Source organism: Choristoneura fumiferana, chromosome Z (genome assembly GCF_025370935.1).
Source record: "Choristoneura fumiferana chromosome Z, NRCan_CFum_1, whole genome shotgun sequence".
NCBI lineage: Eukaryota > Metazoa > Arthropoda > Insecta > Lepidoptera > Tortricidae > Choristoneura > Choristoneura fumiferana.
The window spans coordinates 13,951,184-13,971,796 of record NC_133472.1 but is presented as its reverse complement, the minus strand read 5'-3'; the positions used below and the strand labels follow the sequence as shown (position 1 = coordinate 13,971,796).

Genomic DNA, 20,613 nt, shown 5'->3' with positions numbered 1-20,613 from the left:
CTACAGATTAACTGGGTAATCTCTGAACGGCAGCGAATCATATTTCGCACTTTACCGGATTCACTTGGTTAATCTCCTCGTTAACTGTTTTACGCAGTTTAACGTTGATAAAAGTGTAGATAATGGAAACTCACAGCTAGATTTGATTACGCAACCTTTACAAGTAATTATCGTGTTATAGGTCCGTGACGCTTGTAATTAATTTTTCGGTTGTTAACTCGCGATAAAGTTCCTCGACTCGCTGTTTTAATAAAAAGATAACACTGCTATTTTTATGTTCGACATGCTAGAATTTCCTGTTTATTCCGAGTCAGATACGTTACATTATTTCAGGCGGAAATAAGCATGTGAGCGTCTCTCAAATCAATACAGAGATCGAGTGGCAGCAGCGTGCGGATCGCGCGGGAAACGGATCTTATCCTTGGGAGTTTGCACAAATAAAACATTTTAAAATTGCTGGAACGGCTGAAATCTTGCAGAACACTTTGCGTATCGATCGGGAATCTGTCGGGAACGTTCGCACTTCGGAGCTCTCGGCAGCTTCATAAATCAACTTTCAGAATAGATTGTGTCATAGAAAGTACTCGAATAGGTTGAAACTTGACATAGGAAATGTCTTTTCGTTCGCTCCAGTGTAGGCTCCGATTTCATGAGAAAGTGCGATCCCTTATATCTTGGGAGTTGTGAAGATATGTCATTAAAAAAAAATACAAGTGAATTGATAACCTCCTCCTTTTTTGAAGTCGGTCAAAAAGACTCAAAAGACGCGTATTCACGAGAGCGTAAGGTGCAAAAAGAATTATTCGAGAAAGTCAAAAAATAATGGCCGAAATAGCGAAAAAAAATCCGAATTTTTGATTTTGGCGCTCGATAGTTTGGAAACGAAGAAAAATATCAAAAATTTGATAAATATTCCTCTGGACAATTTAGTCAGCTACAATTTGAGCCTAAAACAAAGACGATCGAGAAAAGGTTTTGCCCTGTTGCCTAACCTTTTTGAAAAAAGTCAAAAAGTCAGAGCGACAATATTTATCGAATTCCGTAGATTCATTTCCAATGTGCTCGATAGTCGTGTGTGGCACGAAATCTGTGTTTTTTTTTCTAACGAGCTGATAGCTTGGTTAAGCGAGAGTGGTCCTTTCTCACGTACCTAAGTACGTAAAGTCGAATGTAAAAGGTAAAGGCGGTTCGTTTACCCCGGGTCCATAAAGTAAACTATGTTCGTTCGTTATCTTGCTGCCAAGTCGCCGGATATTCGATAACGAAGACAGAGACGTGTATGCAGTACTTGCTGGAAAAGTCTAGTCTGCATGCCATAGATCAAACATGCAACGAAGCTTGCAGCCAACTCTGTAAAACCGACGATGCCTTTTTAGTGTTCCGTAGTCGACTAGGAACCTATTTATCATGGTTTTATTGTATCTTGTATTGTATACATACCGGCAGCGTATTTATTGGAACCTGACTTAATTCTTATGCCTTGCATGTCATCTTATAGGAAGAACATAAGAATAGGTTCACATTTGTATCATATTTAGCGTATCGTATCTCGATCCCATAGCACCGACATGCGAAACGCCATATCTAATTTAAGCGTCCAAACTAACGAGCATGATAATTATCGGCGCTACACAATGAAACGATACTTCAAAACAGTAAAAATGTGGACCCGCCCTTATTTGAACGATGAACACGCACCAGTGCATGCTGCAATACTGTGTCCGGGAGGCGGCGCGGGCGCCATCGCCGCGCGACTCCGCGGCACTCGCACTAACCGTCACCCGACACGCGATCACACCCATCTCATTAATCTGCTTACATGCCCCTAGTATGTACAAACTGCTGGTTAACGTACTCAAAACTATTAAACTATATTATGTTTTACGTTCTACTAAGGTACCTACTAGTATACGCTCGGATTACGTACGTACGTTCGGATAGACGTACACGTAGATCCGTCACGTCACGGACGTCGTGGCCAGGTATATAGCCACACTACGTTAGCTCGTCAGGTTGGATTTAAGTAAGTATTGTGATAGTGCTGCTGTTGTCTGAATGGTAGACACCAATTACGAAAACGTCAACGGCGATTGTCCACCAGAGATCAATATCACTTTTTAACCGTTTTAACTGTTTGCTATAACTTCTATTATTATTTGACCTTGACAAAAAGATGGATTTCAGATCAAAATTTTTGGGAATATAAATTGATTTTATAGAAAATCACGGTTCACAAGATGTTGCTGCATAATTTAAGTAGCACGTAGTTTAAGATGCAGGTTTGAGCCTAACTTTGAGGCGCTTCGAACTTCATGAGGCACATGTTATGAAACAATTTGATCTTGTCTTTAACTTGAAGTAAGGTAAGGCACATTGTTAACAGATCATATCCATAAATCACAGCAACAGCAGCAAGCGCGCAATATAGTCCAATTAGAACGTTAATTTCCCAGCGGCTGAAAAGTTTGTGCCACTGAAACTATCTAGTTTTGTTTGAACGTGAGTTCGTGTGAAGCGTCGATCAATCAGCTTACACCGCGGCACCTAACGCGGCGTCTTCTATCTAGAAATGCCTATTTTAGAAAGATAAACAAGGAATGTGATTTTTTTACCCATTTAAATAGGTAGCTTCATATTTAACATACTACCTGTACCCGCGACTTCGTTAGCGTGGAGTTAAATCATTATCAGCCAGCCACAAAACACAGCGTTACTCTGTCTGTTCCTTTTTCGTCATATTCTATCTCATAAGGAAAAGAACCCTTCTGCTCTAGAAACTAAATCTGAAAACTATACATTTGTTATTAAATCATAAAAAATATAGCCTATAATTAAAGTCGCTTTATGTTTTTGAAATAATCATGTATGTTAGGAAGAACATATGTGATTTTCCCACTAACGTCGATAAGCCAAAGGCTACTAGAAACACAGGGAAGCTTAAAGTTCCATCTTACAGACTGGCTAAAACCAAAAAGTCTTTTCTGGGAAATTGCATACGTTTTTATAATAAAATTCCAAAAAATATTATAAATGAAACTGATACAAAATTCAGATCTATTGTCAAGAAGACATTAATATCAAAGGCGTATTATAAAGTTAATGATTATATCATGGACAGGGATATTTGGAAATAATTCCGATCCGCATTAGCGATCCCTTCAAATAGCGAACCTACTGTGTTAAAAATAAAGTTGTGTTAAATACTTGTGATGTATACATATCATTTAATAATATTGTAAATCTGTTTTAAAAAAATATATATACCTCGTTGAGTTTCTTGCCGGATTCTTCTCAGCAGAGGTTTTTCCGAACCGATGGTAGTTTTTTTTTTGACATTCATAAGTGCTTGTTATAGCCTAAATTGAATAAAGATATTTTGACTTTGACTTTGACTTAGGTACGTAACTAATCGTCAAGGTTAAGCAACGGTATGCGTGGTCATAATAGTATAATGGGTGACCAATTTTTTTGTACAATTTTTAAACTTTAACTAATTTGTACGGAAGACAAAAATCTTAAAGCCGGATATTTTTAATTAAATTACAAAAAAAGCTTGTAAAAAGGGTCTTTATGCAAGAAACGGAGGCCATAATTTGAATTGTCACGTGTCATGTGGGGTTCCGTATGAAAGGACTTCATTGGCACAAGCTTAAAAAGATATTTAATTATTTTTTCATGACACTTGCTCGTAAACAGTGTCGTAACATGCAGGCTACCACGGTTGCAACCCCCCAAATAAAACCCTCGACCTTAATGTGCTTGTCATGAAACCCGTGGTCGGTAAATGAGTCAATGTGCGTACTGATCTGCTGCGCGCGCTGGCCCACACGTACACGCACGTCAGGCGTGTGCTGCGGGAGGGGAAGGGGGGAGGGCGGCGCTGCCAAGAGCGCAGCCTAAGGTATCGCCAATTTTTTAACAATTATATTTTTTCTTTTACAAATATAAAATTTTATTCGCAAATGTGATGAAAAAATTATATGTCGCGCGGGCGGTACTAAAGTTACGAACATCGACTCATTAAAGCCCTCAGTCTTCGACTTCGGGCTTCCAATAGACTTTCTTTCGTAATTCCTTATATACCACCCTTAAGACACAATGTACTATTTCATCACACTTGCTCGTAAACAGTGTCGTAACATGCTGGCTACCTTGGTTGCAACCCCCAAATATAACCCTCGACCTTAATGTGCTTGTCATGAAACCCGTGGTCGGTAAATGAGTCATTGCGCGTACAAATTTCCTTTCATGAAGCCCAAGGTCAGTAAATGAATCAATGTGCGTACTGATACTGCTGCGCGCGCTGCTGCTGCACGTGCATGGTGCTGCTGCAGGCCCACCCGCACACGCACTTCAGGCGCATGCTGCGGGAGGGGGAGGGCTGCGCTGTCAAGAGCGCAGCCTAAGGTATTGCCAATATTAGGAGGAATTCTATTTTTTCTTTTACAAATATAAAATTATACTCGCAAATGTAATGAAAAACATTGTACGTCGCACGGGCGGTACTAAAATTACGAAGATCGACTCATTAAAGCCCTACTCTTCGACTTCGGGCTTCTAATAGACTCTCGTTCGTAATTCCTTATTTACCACCCTTAAGACACAATGTATTATTAAGATGTATGACAAAGAATTAAGTAAAAGCCGTTCCCTTTTTAATAGTTCGGACGACCGGATGGCCAAGTGGTTAGAAAACCTGACTAGGAGCTTGAGGTCCCGGGTTCGATTCCCGGCCGGGGCAGATAATTGTATGAATAATACGAATGTTTGTTCTCGGGTCTTGGATGTTTAATATGTATTTAAGTATGTATTTATCTATATACGTATGTTTATCCGTTGCCTAGTATCCTAAGTACAAGCTTTGCTTAGTTTGGGACTAGGTCAATTGGTGTCAAGTGTCCCATGATATATTATGTGATATATGTATAGTACCTAGATACCTAATAATATTTTGGTGTGTACCTGCTAAGTCTATTTTAGGGTTCCGTACCTCAAAAGGAGGGGTTCCGCTGCCGCTACGAAAAAAATAATATAGGTAGTATATTTTATACCTTAAGTTGCTATTTACTCTTAAACTACTAATAATTCTCAAGTAATCTTAGCTGTTATAGTTTTCATTGAAATTTTGATATACCTTACTTACTTGGTGGTAACCTAAACCAATAGTTTACGGTTTAGAGGGGGGGCGGGACGCACGATTTTAATGTTTTTTTTTTTCTGGATTACTGAATCGAAAAAGCGTCTTCACAACCCCCAATGGTTTTAAAAGACCTATCCAGCAATACCCCACACTAAAGGGTTGGACGAGAAAAAAAATCAGCCCACAAAAACTTTTTTTTCCAAATTTTTTTGTACCATCTTGTCGGCATAATTTCTAGATATATCCATACAAAATTATAGATTTCTTGCATTGATAGTCTCTGACCAAAGCCGCGGATGGACAGACAGACAGACATGGCGATGCCATTTTGGCTGCGGAACCCTAAAACGTCCGTCTATCGGTCTGTCAAGACCCTTTATCTCGGGAACACGTGCAGGAATTTCCCAGATCTACATACCTACCTAAAGTCCCTTGAAGCTGTGAAAAATCGAAATTCTAAATCAACGCAGTCAAAAGTGAAAAATTTATAGGGTAGGTATTTCCCGCTGTCCTAGAAACTTGAAATTTTCTATGAAAGTAGTTTTTATACCTAGCACAATCAATAAGAAAAGTCTGAAAATCATAATTTTTCATCTCTGACTGTCTATATCAAAACCATCTAAAATGAACTCACACGGCGTATATTTTGCTTGCGAGAGGGGCTCTGCTAACACTGGTTATTCATAAGTAGGGTAGAAATATCGATTTTGACCACCTTAAAACCGTTTTAGACCAATTGACATTTGAAGTATTATATAAAAAGTATTAAACAACATGTTTAGTGACTTTTCAAAAGTATATACTAAAACGAATAAAATGTGTAATTTGTTATTACCGTGAATTTATTTCAAACGTATATTTAAACAATAAATGGCCATAAACTGTACATGGTCACAAACGTAAATTCTACCCTACCTACAAATTTGTACAGAACCTACGGTGCACGAGTCCGACTCGCACTTGGCCGGTCTTCAGATACTTTGGCTACTCTCATTTATTAGTTGACGGTTGCACTTTGCCGTTTCGATTTGAAAACGGAAAGGCAGTCTACAGTAACTCAAGGTCATGGATAGACATTTTCCCTTTGCTGTGTTGTAACAGGATGAACAAATTTAGTCTTGGCACTTTATACTTGTTCTATTACTTATTCCGTGGTCTTGAGTACATATTTGTAACGTTGACTGGACTACATAAGACCCCGTAAGTATATAAATTTGAATCTGCCATGTTCTTTATTCCCTTGACGAGCCAAATTAAACGGGTCACGATCCATATGATTGTCGGCGGCCGATCGTAAAAACCGCCAGATCACGAAATTCCTAGGCATATCGTGAAATGGCGCCATTTCATGATATGCCTAAACGTTGGCCAGGCATATCACGATGTGCCTGAGAAACAAAATGTCAGATCGATTAGAGTAAAGCATTCGTCGATATTCCTAGCTCTATACCGGGCACATCGTGATATGCCGAAATAAAGAAAAATTTAGGCCCGACGAGCGATGTGAGGAGTGGTTAGTATGAATTATGACTACAACGATAATGGCGATAACAAAACCAAAACCGATATTGCGGCGTTTCATGATATGCCTAGGAATTTCATGATCTGCCTAAACTGGCCAAATCATGAAATGGCGGCGTTTCATGATATGCCTAGGAATTACATGATCTGCCTAAACGTCACTAGGCAAATCGTTAAACGGTGAGTTTTGAACGATATGGCGGATGTCCCTTAGACAATTCATGAAATGGCGCCATTTCACTATATGCCTAGGAAATTCATGATCTGGCGGATTTAACAAATGGCCGCCGACATGAATAAATATGGCATGTACTCGTACGTACATCTCCGGCCTTAACTCCGCTACAAAATAGGATAGACTACCTACACGAAGCTCCATTGTGATAGATGGAAAAACTTCACATTATTCAACCTCGTTTTTATTGCGTCTATGGGTGTTGTAAGTAGGTAGGTATATGAGTTGCTAGTCCCGCGAGCTTTCCCGAACTACCTGCCTCGTATTTGCCTGATTTCCGTTAAAGTTTTTTATTTTCCTGTTAACCTTTGCACTTTACTCGCTACTACATTTGATCGTTATTTTGCTATGTGTATATGTAGGTAGGTTCGAGTACAGGAAGTGGTTCAAACATCTGTTAATTATGTACTTACTTAATATTGCTTGCAATGGCATTTGGAAGTTTTGATATCTTGGATTATGTTTTTGCCATAAGCTTTTTGCTTTGCCATAAGCCTGATCATAAAAGGCATTATTTTGTTCATTTGTCACTTTAAGTGAATTTGTTTACAAAAACTGAAAGATTATAAAATTAATTTGCGATAATTAAATTCATACAAATGTTTTTAGTGATTCAGATACAATACACGTAGGTAACTTTATTAAATATCTACTTAATTACATACAAAAGTTAATTTAGTATTTTCTAATAATTTCGCTTCTATTTCGTACATAATCAAATTTCAAAAGAAGATCACAGAAATAATCGTCGCAGTCGGATGTTTTTTGGTAATAATTCTGTTCAATTTTGTCCGGTCCGACATAGCCTTTAAAAGCGTTAAATTTAGAGAAAGAGCAAGGGTGTGCTCCATTGAAGATGAAAATGGTTTATCTACCCTTATAGTAAATCCTCCATTATGCGTTCAAAAACCATAGATAATGACCAGCATTACGACATTGGATTCTATAATGAGCACGGCTGTATCGTAATGATTCATACATCATTACAGTACCGGTGCAGTAGGGTGGGGTTTTGAATTCGGAACGAAAAATTGTCCAGTGCCCTTAGTGTGTTTTTTTTTCGGTTACAAAAAAGTCTCGATAGCGTTCGCGTTAAAATCTCATTTTGTATGAAAACACGAACATCACAAACGTTCCGCTAGAGGCGCTGTTCGTTTTTCCATACAAATTGAGATTTTAAACTCGAACGCGATCAAGACGTATTTTGTAACCGATAACTACTTAAGACTAACGGTACAGGCGCAAGGCGTCGCGCGCGCAGGGGGCGCAGCTCGTGGGGCAGACATACCTACCGAGTTTTCGTTAATGCAGGTCATTCTCAAACGTTCTTGAACGCATGATAGAGGATTTAATATATGGATGTAGATAAAATATTATATGCAACTGTACGTAATTAGGCCTTTTAGGCACTCATGTGACCCTTCTATTATGAAACACGATATATTTATATGGAAACACGAACAGCGCCTCTAGCGGAACGTTTGCGATGTTCGTGTTTCCATACAAATTGAGATTTTAACGCGAACGCGATCGAGACGTATTTTGTAACCGAAAACTTACACTAAGGGCACTGAAGTCTGCATGCCATTATGTTACGTATCGACGAAAAGATATATTCATGTTGCATATCGTTCCTGAAGTTTATTAGGTGTAGGCAGCATTAGTTTATAATACGAGTAGGTATAATACGAAAATGTGTTACGACAGTTTTTATGACGCAATTTCACAATTTTCATAGTGATAAAAATATATTGCTAGCACCTACATATAACTGTGCTCTAATGACGGTAATACAGTGACGTCAGTGATTACATTAATATTTGGTCTTCTGCTGTATTATCTTTGTTTGCATTTTCGAGATGTTAAATAGAAATCGAACTTTGCTTGCTTAGGAATACATTGTCTCGTACATCAAAGGAACAATAGTGCCATTAGCCTGACTTTGGTTCCTTGATGTAGAAGATACTTAACCACAACTGTATAGTATAGCTTCTGATAGCCGAACAACAGCGTCAAGTAATAGAGTTCCGACCTTTACCATAAATTCTTGTTTTTTTTTAAATGGTTATTTTATCACATAATAAAATCTCTACTTCTATAATTTGTGGAAACTCAAATATGTCTGCATTCGTACTTGTAATAAAACAATACTTTATGCCTGTTTCAAGGAAGCTTACCAAGAATCATCACATAAATATTATATGAACTACGGCGGCAGAACCAGAGCGAATCACGTGGATAAAAACCTATCTCCGATATCGACAGCTCGTGCCTTATCTCAGTCGTAACCTGCGCTGTTGGAGACCCGCTCACCTTTAGCTTTGGTCTAAACGATCCTTGGAAATCAGTCAACGTTTTTGTTGTTAATACTTATCTCGCTGCTATTTATATCTAAACTAGCTAACCGCGGCTTCGCTCACGTGTAGGTACCATAAGCAAATAAGCATTCCAAGAAGCAAAAGCATATAGATCTGCAAGAACTTTGGGAGTTATAATATAAAGCCTGTATCGATATTATACGCTCTGTTAACTAAGCCCGTATGGCAATTTATTAAAAATAGAATAACAGAATATTCCCACACAGAAACTGTTAACTTAATCATGGTGAAAACATACAACAGGTAAGGAAAAAAAGGCCACTGGGCCAAAACAAAGAGACGCCTGTACGTACTAGCCTGCCAAATATCATTAGGGATGTCAAGACGCCATCTTGCTTCGCATTGTTCGCATACTTCAAACTAAATGTTGTCACTTATTTTATTAGTATAAAACACTTTAATCCTACTTTTTTGTTGATACTCCATACGATACGTCCACTCGCTCCTGAGAAAAGGATCTTGACAGACAGACGGAAGGACGGACAGACAGATAGGCAGACGGACAACAAAGTGATCCTAAAGGGATCCCGTTTTTGTTAACTGCGGTACGGAACTTTGAAAATACCTACACGGGGGAATTACTCGTATGACATGTCGATCGACAAATAACTAGGGTGGTGTGCTGCTGTACAATATGTACCGCAGGCTCAAGCGATACTCGGAGCGTCGCAGGCTATTGCCACAAATGGCTCAGCGAATAGCTTCTTATCAAGATGTGCGCGAATGGAAGCCGTACGTACACGACGGAGTTTGGCACCAGGGCTTTTTCGTGTACAGATGTCCCCTTCTTTTTTTCAATTTTGGAAAAATATGGGTTTTCCTACTCAGAATTAAGAGCATAATCGATTGCGATAGTTCGAAAAAAAATCCCATTTTTCATACAAAATCTGATACAAAAAAACTTTTGTCTCGTGTGACACATACAATTTAACACCTCAGCAGCGAGAACATCATTTAAATATAACATAAGAGTAAAACCCCATTTACACCGGTTTATAAAAAAACACAATGTTTTTGAATATAATCCGATTATTAAGAAACAAATATAATAATCACATTTAAAACCATAAAAAAGTGCCCAAAGGATACAATACAAATCTCATACTCATAACATGCATTGTAATTTGAACTTAGACCTTCTTGTGCTATATGTCACACTTATTTTTTAATACTTCAAAAAGCGTCATCTTGGGGTCATTAAAAAGGTTAAACAATAAACGTATAATTTATTATAAATGTTAATAACCTTTAAATGTGAATTTTATTAAGATTTGGATTACATAAACATAAATAGATTTGTTAAAAATTCATTCAATTTAACAAATATTTATTCCAACTGTAGAGGCAGTTCCGTATACATACGGAATTCTTTTATATAAAAAAACAAGAGAAGCGGCTTTCGTGCAACGAGGTTGCATACTTTAAAAGATCGGGAAAATTTACATTTTGGAAATATTTCGTCTTGATGTAATTTATTAGTTATCTATCGATATATTACTAATATCAAAAATTTAATTTAAGATCCTAATCAACACATTTTTTGATCCTATCTCTCGCTTTTTTCGTGTTGAAGTGAAATGACAGATCAAAGTAAAATTCCAATATTTGGAATTCAGTGGGTAGACCCAACACTGTAGGTACTCAGCATTTAAAAAAAAAGAAATTACTTTGTCTCACGGAGTGAGCAAAATGCGATTTTGCTCACTGATTTCTCATAGCAAAACCTGCCTGTTTGAGGTGCTGAGGTGAAAAATAGTTATTTGTGTCACAAGGGAGCAAAATGGTGTATTTACGGCGAGGGCGTACATTGAATCCAAAATGTAGCGAAGGATTCTAAAGTAGAATCCTGAGCGTAATGAGGGATTCAAGTGTTAACGCCCAAGATGAAAATAATTTTGCTCCCGAGTGGTTCATACAACTTTTCACACCGAGCATTAAGAAACTTGAAAAAGAAAAATCTAAATATTATTTAAGAACAACCAGCATAGAAAATGGCGTGGCTTTACAATTATCAACTTAAAAAAATGGCATTTGCAATAAAACGCTTAGAAAAGCCTTGAACAGAAAAGTTGCACTTTGCTCCCTCTCGTCAGGGAGGAAAAGTTACTTTTCTGAAGGAGATGTGTGAAAAAAATTGTTATCATCCCGTGCATGCAAAGGAATGGGTGAGCGGGGATGGAGGGCTCGTGCTGAGACCCTTACTTCCATCAGAAGTTAACGCATGTAAATATATCTTTTGCAAATCCATAATTGACGCTTTTTCTCTTTTTGGAGCATCTGTATTTTTACTTTTTTAAATAAATAGGTTACTTTTAAAAGGTTTCAAGAAATTTTACGCGAGAAAAAATACGATGCAGGTACATAACTAATGTAATAGAGAATGTGGAATGAGTGGCCGTGCGTGCATGCTCACAGTGACGCCTGTAATGCAATTAACACCTCGGCAACAGCATTTCGCGAGTTATCGATCCCGACAAGACATGGGTGCCACCACACGCATCGGATGAACTAACTAATGGACTTACGCGGCTAGAACGAGCTACATGCATTCTCAGCTTACTCTGCGGTTATCAACGAATTTCATGATGCTAGACATATTTAATTTAACGGAAATAACTGATTGCACAGCTTATGATAGATTTAATCCATTAATACAGTTTTATTTTATTTTTCTTATACAGAATCACGAGCACTTTTTTTATAATGTTGGCGTTTATTTTTGGGGTATTTTTTGTGAAAAATTTTCTCGGACTTTGTGAGAGCTCATCACAAAACCGACATAGAAATGTATGGGTAGAAAATTGAGGACACTTTTTTCTTTTCCAGAATCTACAGTGAGCATTGTTTTGATTTTGAGTAAGAAATCTCAAGTTATAAGTTGAGATAAAAATAAGTAACAGGTACGCTTGAAAGTAAAATACCTACTTGACTAATTCTACCCCCTCATCATCTCTGGGCCCGTACACAACTTACACTAAATTTATTTGCTAAAGATTACATTTTAAATGATTAATTGGTATTTTCTGACTGAACTTGACTATAGTACAAAGTTTTAAGTGAATCTTTAACTACTGGAAAGTGATCAAAATTCACGTGCAAGAAGTGAAGCTACCAAACAAACACGTATACGAACGAAGTGAAGCTAAATAAAAGTTGTAATAAAAATGTCAAAGAATAAAACTCGAGAGAGAGAAATTTAATACTTGTGAAATCTATCCCTAGCAGTTTTGATATTAATCCTTTCTTTTTTCAAGGATCCAAATATGTATCTATCTTATTGTGTGTATGTCTTTCGCTGACGTCAAAGTGTTAATGTCAAAAAGAAATGATCGAATGTTTGTTCTGTAGGTAGGTATATATTACAATTCTTTACAACATCACAAAATAAGTTTTTGGTAAAAATTTCATTTTTAATACAAGCTTTTTTGCTGACTGTACTTGTATTGTCACCCAAACTAAATTTGAATACCAAATTTCAAATCGATGCCATTAACCGTTGAAGAGTTCCGCCCTGTGGAGACGATCCTGGCTGGACTACCAGGATGTCACTATCTGATTATTGTACTGTCACCAGATTTACTTAAGTTTACCAAATTTCAAGTCGATCGGACTACTAGAAGTGGGTCAAATTTAACTTGCAAGATTTGACCCAAATAAATAAATAAACGAACAGTGCAAGTTAAAAAAATGCTTGTAAAAAGTGGTAATTTTATTTTAGGGACCTCTGTCTTGATAAAGCCTACTTTCTTTTTTATTCACGTTAAATTTTTTAGTGTTCAGTGAATTTTGGGGTTAAAAGCTTAAGGTACAAAATATATACAAAGTATACAAAATAGTCAAATACCGTATTCTCTTAACTTACCTTGTCGGTTTGCTGTGCTATGCACAGATGATGATGCCGTCATGTTTATTGTTTTATCTCGCAAGGAAAAGTCAAAAAGCTGTCCGTTATTATCTGACATAAATTCGACAACAGACTGACTAGTTAGTTCGCGGCAGTGCTTACCCTTCAGCGGGGCGGATCGGGGTTGGTTTATGACCGCCATGGCTCAGAGCACGTCCTAATAGGACGGCAACTCTGGAAAAACCATAAATATAAATTAGTCATGTAAATGCCATGTGGCAACACTAATGCCAATTGTAAAAATGTTTCATCGCTCGGCAGATACACTTAATACAAACAAATATACTCACTCATATACTCAACAAATAAACTATTTACTATGTTATTTGATCCATTTTACTTGTGAAACAATGAAGTCTTTATAAAAAAATATTTATATTTAATTAATTACAGTGATTTATTCTATATTTTTTATTAGGTGATTCAAATTTATTGAACTACTCGTAAACTTGCAAAGCCTAGACAAAGAAAAGATAGTTTTCCTTCTTTAACTTTGTCGTCATACCCAAAAACAACCAATTTTTTGTGAGCGGAGCAGGGAACTATAAATTTGCACTTTTAATGTTTTATAATTCAGAAATGGATCCCTTAATAGGTAAATGGTTATAGCAAACCTATTACATACTTTTGAAAGACTTATTATAGTATACTAGCTTATGCCCGCGACTTCGTCTAGGTCATCGCGCGGTGGCGCCCTCTACCGGAATAAAAGGTATTCTTGGGGCTCAAACCATCTATATACCAAATTTCATCAAAATCGGTTCAGTGGTTTCGACGTGAAAGCGTAACAGACAGACAGACAGAGTTACTTTCGCATTTATAATATTATAAGTAAAATAAGTATGGATTACTGCAGAGGGCGGGAAAAATCATTTGGTGGATGAGTATGGTCTTCAAGGACGAGGCTTAGCCGAGTCCTTTAATAGATACGAATCCACGAAATGACATTCCTGCCGAGGCCTGTTTACTGCTTTTCTCCAAATATGCGAGGAAATAAAACGTTATATTTATTCGACACAATATGTTTAATTTCGATTTCGATAATTTCGCCTCAATTTCGATATTAAAGATTTGGGTCCGAATCGTATATTTGGATCCACATACAATATAGTAATCAAATAAATTAAAAGAAAACTTATAGGATTAGTAAATATAAATATTATACATTTTTACTTTTAGTGAAAGTGGCAATTCTTAAACGCACAACATTAAAAAAAAATACCTTTGTTACAAAATATTTAGCAGTCCGAGAAGATAAATAAGTCTAAATACACAATCATTATTGGTATTATTAGTTGAACGCAGAAAACGGTTTTTTTTTAATCTCGGTTTTTGTACGTGACTATTGGACAATTGGCTGGCTGTTTGGTAAATTTTCGGTCTTGGATGAAATTAAAAGTAAAAAACCTGAACAATAATAAACACTGCCCGGACATGTCCGGGAAGTAATGCCACTTTTTTTTTAAAAATATTATCGCATCAACGCATAATAACGATGGACTTCCCGGTCGATTTTTTCAACACTAATGAGAACATTTCCGAGCAAGATGGAGAAAAGTAAATTCCACGTCATGGAATAGATAAGAAAAAAAATCGTCTCCACAGCCTAAATAAAATCATCCAAATGAAGTGATTAATTTCGGCGTAAAAAGTGGAATGCACTCCGGACTCCATAGCTATATTATTAGAAATCATACCCAATGCAAATGCTGAGTACTTATATTTGATAAGGAATTTTTAAATTAATCTAGAATTTTTCAGCAGATTGTTCATCTGGACGCCGTAGTAACTAACAGATTTCTAGGCATTTAGAATTGAAGTCAATAAAATATCTGGAGACATTTTTCGATATTCTGAGTATGCATCGTGTTAACTATAACTATGTAGGTATATTATGAATCAATAAATTCACTTGCAAGAGTGTTTTGTCAAACTTGCCTAACTATGTGTGTTAATAATCATTAAGTATAATTGATGACGAGTTTTTATTTTAAAGCATAGGTATAACCGGTGTAGACCGGTGGGCGGAAGTCGTTGGGTCACGGGTCTTCCGGTGGGACCTCCAGACGTGCGCAATATCCCGCCCATCCGGTCAACAATACCCCTAACAAATTATGTTTTGTGAGGCCGTCGTTAAAGAAAAAAAAACTCTGATTCATTGTCGCCCCGCCCTTGACCTGATTCCAGGTAACAAGACTCTTCGAAACATAATTCCATCGATTGACAAACATTTTGGCAGTGCGAAAACCCTAAATCAATTTACAGTCGAATTCAAAGATATGTTTACACTTTACTACCTTGTTGCTGTCATTTCATGTTTGAACTTTTGTATAAAATTGTCGGAAAGCAATACAGTGTCTACGACAAGGCACTAAAAGTGTAAAGATATCCTTAACCTCGACTATCTATAATATAAAAGTTAACCGCCAGAACGGGACAAAAAACCGAGACAGAGCATTTTGACACGTTTCTCCCAAACAACGCATTATTTCTCTGGAATTTTTAAGCAATTCGATTCTTTGACCTTGGGAATCGCGAAAAACTTGAGAAAATATGATATTGGGTGTGTACATTTTGTATATTAAGCAAAATAAAATCACAAGTTCGAATTTCTAGCCAAAACCGAGCGATCTATTATCTATGCCAGTGTTGCCATTCAGGGAAAAAGAAATCTATTCATTATCCTGCATTGCAGTCTGTAAAGCTCCTTACCCATTCATTGAAGCGCGCCAAATTACGCTGGGCTTCATGGGAGCCATGAAAGGGTTTAGCTGCACAGTATTTTCAGTGATTTCAATATTCTCACTACCTTGTTACTGATAAGGACATGTGGCCCCTGTGAGGATTAGTTGAATTGGTGAATGTCAATTGTTTGTCGCCTCATAACTAGTAATCACTCTAATTTTGAGCCTTCTATCTTGAACTGTCACAGAGATAATGTCAAAAATGTGTTTTCTTGACATTTTTTTTCAAACTCGTTTTTCTCCAAATCCATAGCAGCTAAAGCATTGAAAACAAAATCACAGCTACGTAGTTTTTGTGGGAGTATACCCTATAATTTTATTTATATTTTATACGTGAAAAATAAAAAAAGGTGAAAAATAAAAAGAGAGGAACGATTCGATCGTATCATATTTTTTTCATTCCTTCGCCATATTTTTTTTTCGCAGACGCCATATTGAATTATTTTATAGCCTATGTCACTCCGACAGTTATGAAGATTCCAATGATACCACATATCTAAAAATCCGTCTAGCCGTTTAGGCTGCAGCGAGGACCAAAGAACAGTCGGGTAAAAAGGTAGTAAATTGATAATCTTATACCTTTAGACGAGCAATTCTTATATATATATATATATATTTATCTCGGGGATCTCGGAAACGGCTCCAACGATTTCGATGAAATGAATTTGGTATGTAGGGGTTTTTGGGGATAAAAAATCGATCTGGCTTGGTCTTATCTCTGGGAAAGCGCTTGGTACCGAGTTTTAGCCCGAGCGGAGCTCGGTCACCCAGATATTAAATAATAATACCGAATAACACTTCGTAATGATAATTAAGTAATATGCTGATAAGGAAGTAAGGTTTTCACCTACCTTCCGGTAAAGTGGCTCACGCAATACGCCATACTTTCCGGTGCTGAAATTCGGTGCCTTAAGCAAATTGATCTAAATAGGTTAGCATAATATATGTATGTTTATTCTATAATTACAAGCAACAGTGTATATTTACTTTATTAAGACAAACATTTTCGGCTACCTTCTATTTGTATAATTATGTTGTACTTACATATTTTATACCGTGTTTCGAGCAACGTTTATGTTATGAGAGTTACAAAATACATATATCCAAAATAACAGTCCATTAGTTGAATGAATTTTGGGCTGGCGAACACTGATGTCGCTAAACATAGCTATGTGCTTTGTGTGGTGGAATTAATAGATTAATCGTACAGTGTAGGACGAACCACTAGCGTTCCTGTAATCTATACTATAGAACACACTAACTTTTCCAATAAGCCTGAAATATGTGGATCAATGTTATTACAAAGCCCATGCAATGTGTTTGAAAACTATTTCTCAGTCAGCACCTATTTTTTATTCTTTTTTTCGAATAGACCTAAGGATTTATTCCCGCTTTCAAAACACAAAATTTTATGTGAATACAATAGAGCTGTGCCCGCGACTCCGTCCGCGTGGAGCTAGATTTATCTCAGCGAGTTATAAAAATGCAACAACCCATGATTCTCTGTTTGTTTATCGACATAGGTATTTTTAATGGTACATTTTTATGATTCTCGGAACTATTAAACATTCGCTATATCCAAAAAATTAAAATTAAACCAAGATCATTTTTGAAGACATTTGTTGTTTTAGTACAGAAATATTTAGGTATTTACCTGCCTACCTAGGAAACTATGTAAATTGCTATGTACCTATGTAGTAATTAGTAAAATACCTGTGACATACGGGCACACACACACACACGCACACACACACACACACACACACACACACACACACACACACACACACACACACACACTCTCTCACACACACACACACACACAAACATCACGCCTGTATTCTCAAATAGGGTAGGCAGAGCACGCGAAACGTGCGTTTTCAATTAGTTCCCTTAAGCACCAAATCAGGATATAATGGTTGGATCCTAAGGAAATCGAGGGAACTCTTCAAATATTGTAGGGACTCCTATGGTAATTTAGATATATTTAATAGTAACTCGTGCATTTGCTCTTGGAAATCATCATTTGGCGAAGTGGAACTGATGATGAAGACCACATTTGACCAACAGAGCTACTACAGGCAGACTATCAAATTTGGACTTAGCATCAGTTTTATGGGAAACCATTGTGCATTTCACGGTATCAAGAGTAGGAACGAAATTTTGCAGTCCGCTCTCCATCTATTAGTGAACACGGAAATGGAAAACTAACGAACATGCAGTGTTGGTTTATTTGTATGTCACTTGCTAATCCAACAGAATGCCAACATTTCGTTTGTGCTGACGGGCACCTGCCATCGAGAGCGCCATTGAAATTGCGGTAGTTCCGTTCAGTACGGCTTCAAAAAAAAACGAAGCTTGTTATGACTGGTCCAATATAGAAACTCGGTTTCAGGCAAAGGTGAAAATGGACGTATTTAAATTTATAAAAATCACGGATCTTGACTATTCATGATGAGTGCGATCGTGCAGTTTTTATTTCCTATTTTTAATACTCTTTTTTATTGGCTTCACTTGTATGCAATTGAATCCTTCAACTTGATTTTCATCGACTTTTTATATTGTATTGGTTACGTGTGCGATTATTGTATCGAATTAGGCCTAGTTCTGATAACAATATAATACGAATTATTCATAACCATCAAGCTGATCTGATTGCAGAGTCAGAAGACACTGAAACTCTAAGATAGAACAATGTAACCTAGCCATGTATACATGTATACGTATGTGTATATATGTGGGGACTGATTCTGGATCTGATTATGGAACAGATAGATAGCAAAACGACGTAAGCAAGCTGTGTTTGGGCTTGTTAGAATGGTCTTAGGGTATACTTTGGCCAAAGGTAGTTTCCATGATCTGGCAATGGAGCAATTAGGTAGTTACCATTAAAACGTGTTTTTTTACTATAATTATTAGGTTTTCTGTGGGTTTTTTTTAATTTTAAACAAAGCTATTGTTTGTTATGTATTAGGTCTCAGATATTACGAGTATTCATAAAAACATCGTATCTCGTATCGTTCTTTCAAAATTAAAATGTTCAATTTACTAAAATCGTAAGACCTCTGTTGAAGACCGCCTAATTTCAAAACCAGATGTTGTTTTTCCTTCGTTTCTTTTCATTTATCAGTTAGTGATTTCAACTAGGGGCAGGGGATTTAACACTCGAATCTTAGGCGCTCTGAATTTGATACCCCACATCCACGCTCATTTATTTAAAACAATTTTGCCACAGATATCTAACATATTCGGGACCTTGCCAAAGGATACCTACTCTTTAAGTAATTTGTTTTAGTTTTTCTTTTAAGTTTAGGATAGTTCGTTTTATTAATTTAATGCTTATTATTATATTATGACTTTGTATTTGGTAAATAGTATTAATAAATTCTTGTATGTTCTCTAACATTATGTAATAGATAGAGTTTATTCACCATTTGAGATTAATAATTAATGCCTTAAAATTTGCAAATTTTGTTTTACACTAACAAAATTAAAAAGATCTCTAATCGACACCGTCCAATTAATATATTTAGGTACTGTGTAAAAGTGCATGTTGTAAAATATAAGTGTAAGTTTAGGGGCTGTTGCACCATCCATTAATTAGTGTTAACTGGCGGTTAGGTGTGATGCCGTCTCTATTTGTTTTGTTCGAATAGACGGAGACGGAATCACATTTAACCGTCGGTTAACGCTAATCAATGGATGGTGAAACAGCCCCTTAGTGTCGTTTGCGCGCCGCTGCAATGCCAAAGGAACGAACTCTCGCATGGCTAGCATATCAAACACATTTAAATTTCGAGTGTAGTGGTTTTGATAAGGACGTAATTTTGTGCTTTATCGGTTTTTTTTTCGTTGATTAAATTAAATCACTACAGAAGTAAGCTGCCGCGAACTTTTAATATTTATAGAATATTTTAGTAAAATATTTGATTAAGGAAAATACAGAAATCACCTCCTTATCGGCTGTCACCTGGTGTGCAATATTATATCTTGTGTGCATTCGCTTCAGCATATAATGAAACATTGAAAAATAGCAGAGCAGTTAAATAAGTTCTTGAATGAAGAAGATGGTAATGGATGTGTGAAAATAGCTAAACATATGTGTCCTAATACGAGTACCTATTTAATGCCTAACTAATAAACGTGCCATACCAACTTTATAGCCTGCCTTTTACCTATCCTTCCCTAATGTAACCTCCAGCGGACGACAAGAAAGGTCAATGTCACATTTACCTGGCCATAGATTCTTCTAGTGAGTACTTAGGTGCCTTCTAAAGCACACAGTAAGTCATTTACAACAGACAGCGCAATGATACACGCAACTGAATGTTAAGAAATTCAAGAGAAAGTTCCTATTTTACTGCTACGAAAGCCTACCCCGCGTTCGCAGTACTGAGTGCAGAATTTATGAGGCGTTAGCTGACAAAGAAAGCGGCAAGTGGCAAGTAAAGGATGCTTCAACGGCAACCAAGTGAGCTACTAAGACTTCACAACGCTCTGTGAAGTTGAAGCTAGCATTAATTAGAAGCAGGCTTCGCTCCGTTGCCGCGGCCCGGTCTCCGCCGCGCGTCGCGGGTCGCGCGGCCGAATTAACGAAGCGCGACCGCCGCTTCCTTTCAAATACTTAATACTATACAACCCAAAACCCTTCATATATAACGCACGAATTGACAATGACAACAAGCACCCCG

At 37.0% G+C, this 20,613-nt stretch overlaps 2 protein-coding genes across 8 annotated transcripts in view; one reads left to right on the top strand and one right to left on the bottom strand.

Moving 5' to 3' along the window:
• LOC141428284 (uncharacterized) overlaps nt 1–20,613 on the top strand; it is a 155,422-nt gene that overhangs the window by 76,341 nt on the left and 58,468 nt on the right. The window lies entirely within an intron of this gene.
• LOC141428292 (uncharacterized) overlaps nt 1–20,613 on the bottom strand; it is a 74,968-nt gene that overhangs the window by 36,794 nt on the left and 17,561 nt on the right. For 2 of the 6 annotated variants that reach the window (XM_074088217.1, XM_074088236.1), the window contains exon 2: nt 13,281–13,352. The exons of 2 other annotated variants lie outside the window; for them this stretch is intronic. The gene's annotated coding sequence lies outside the window, so the exon portion shown is untranslated. 2 more of the 6 variants (XM_074088226.1, XM_074088269.1) reach the window with 1 other exon arrangement.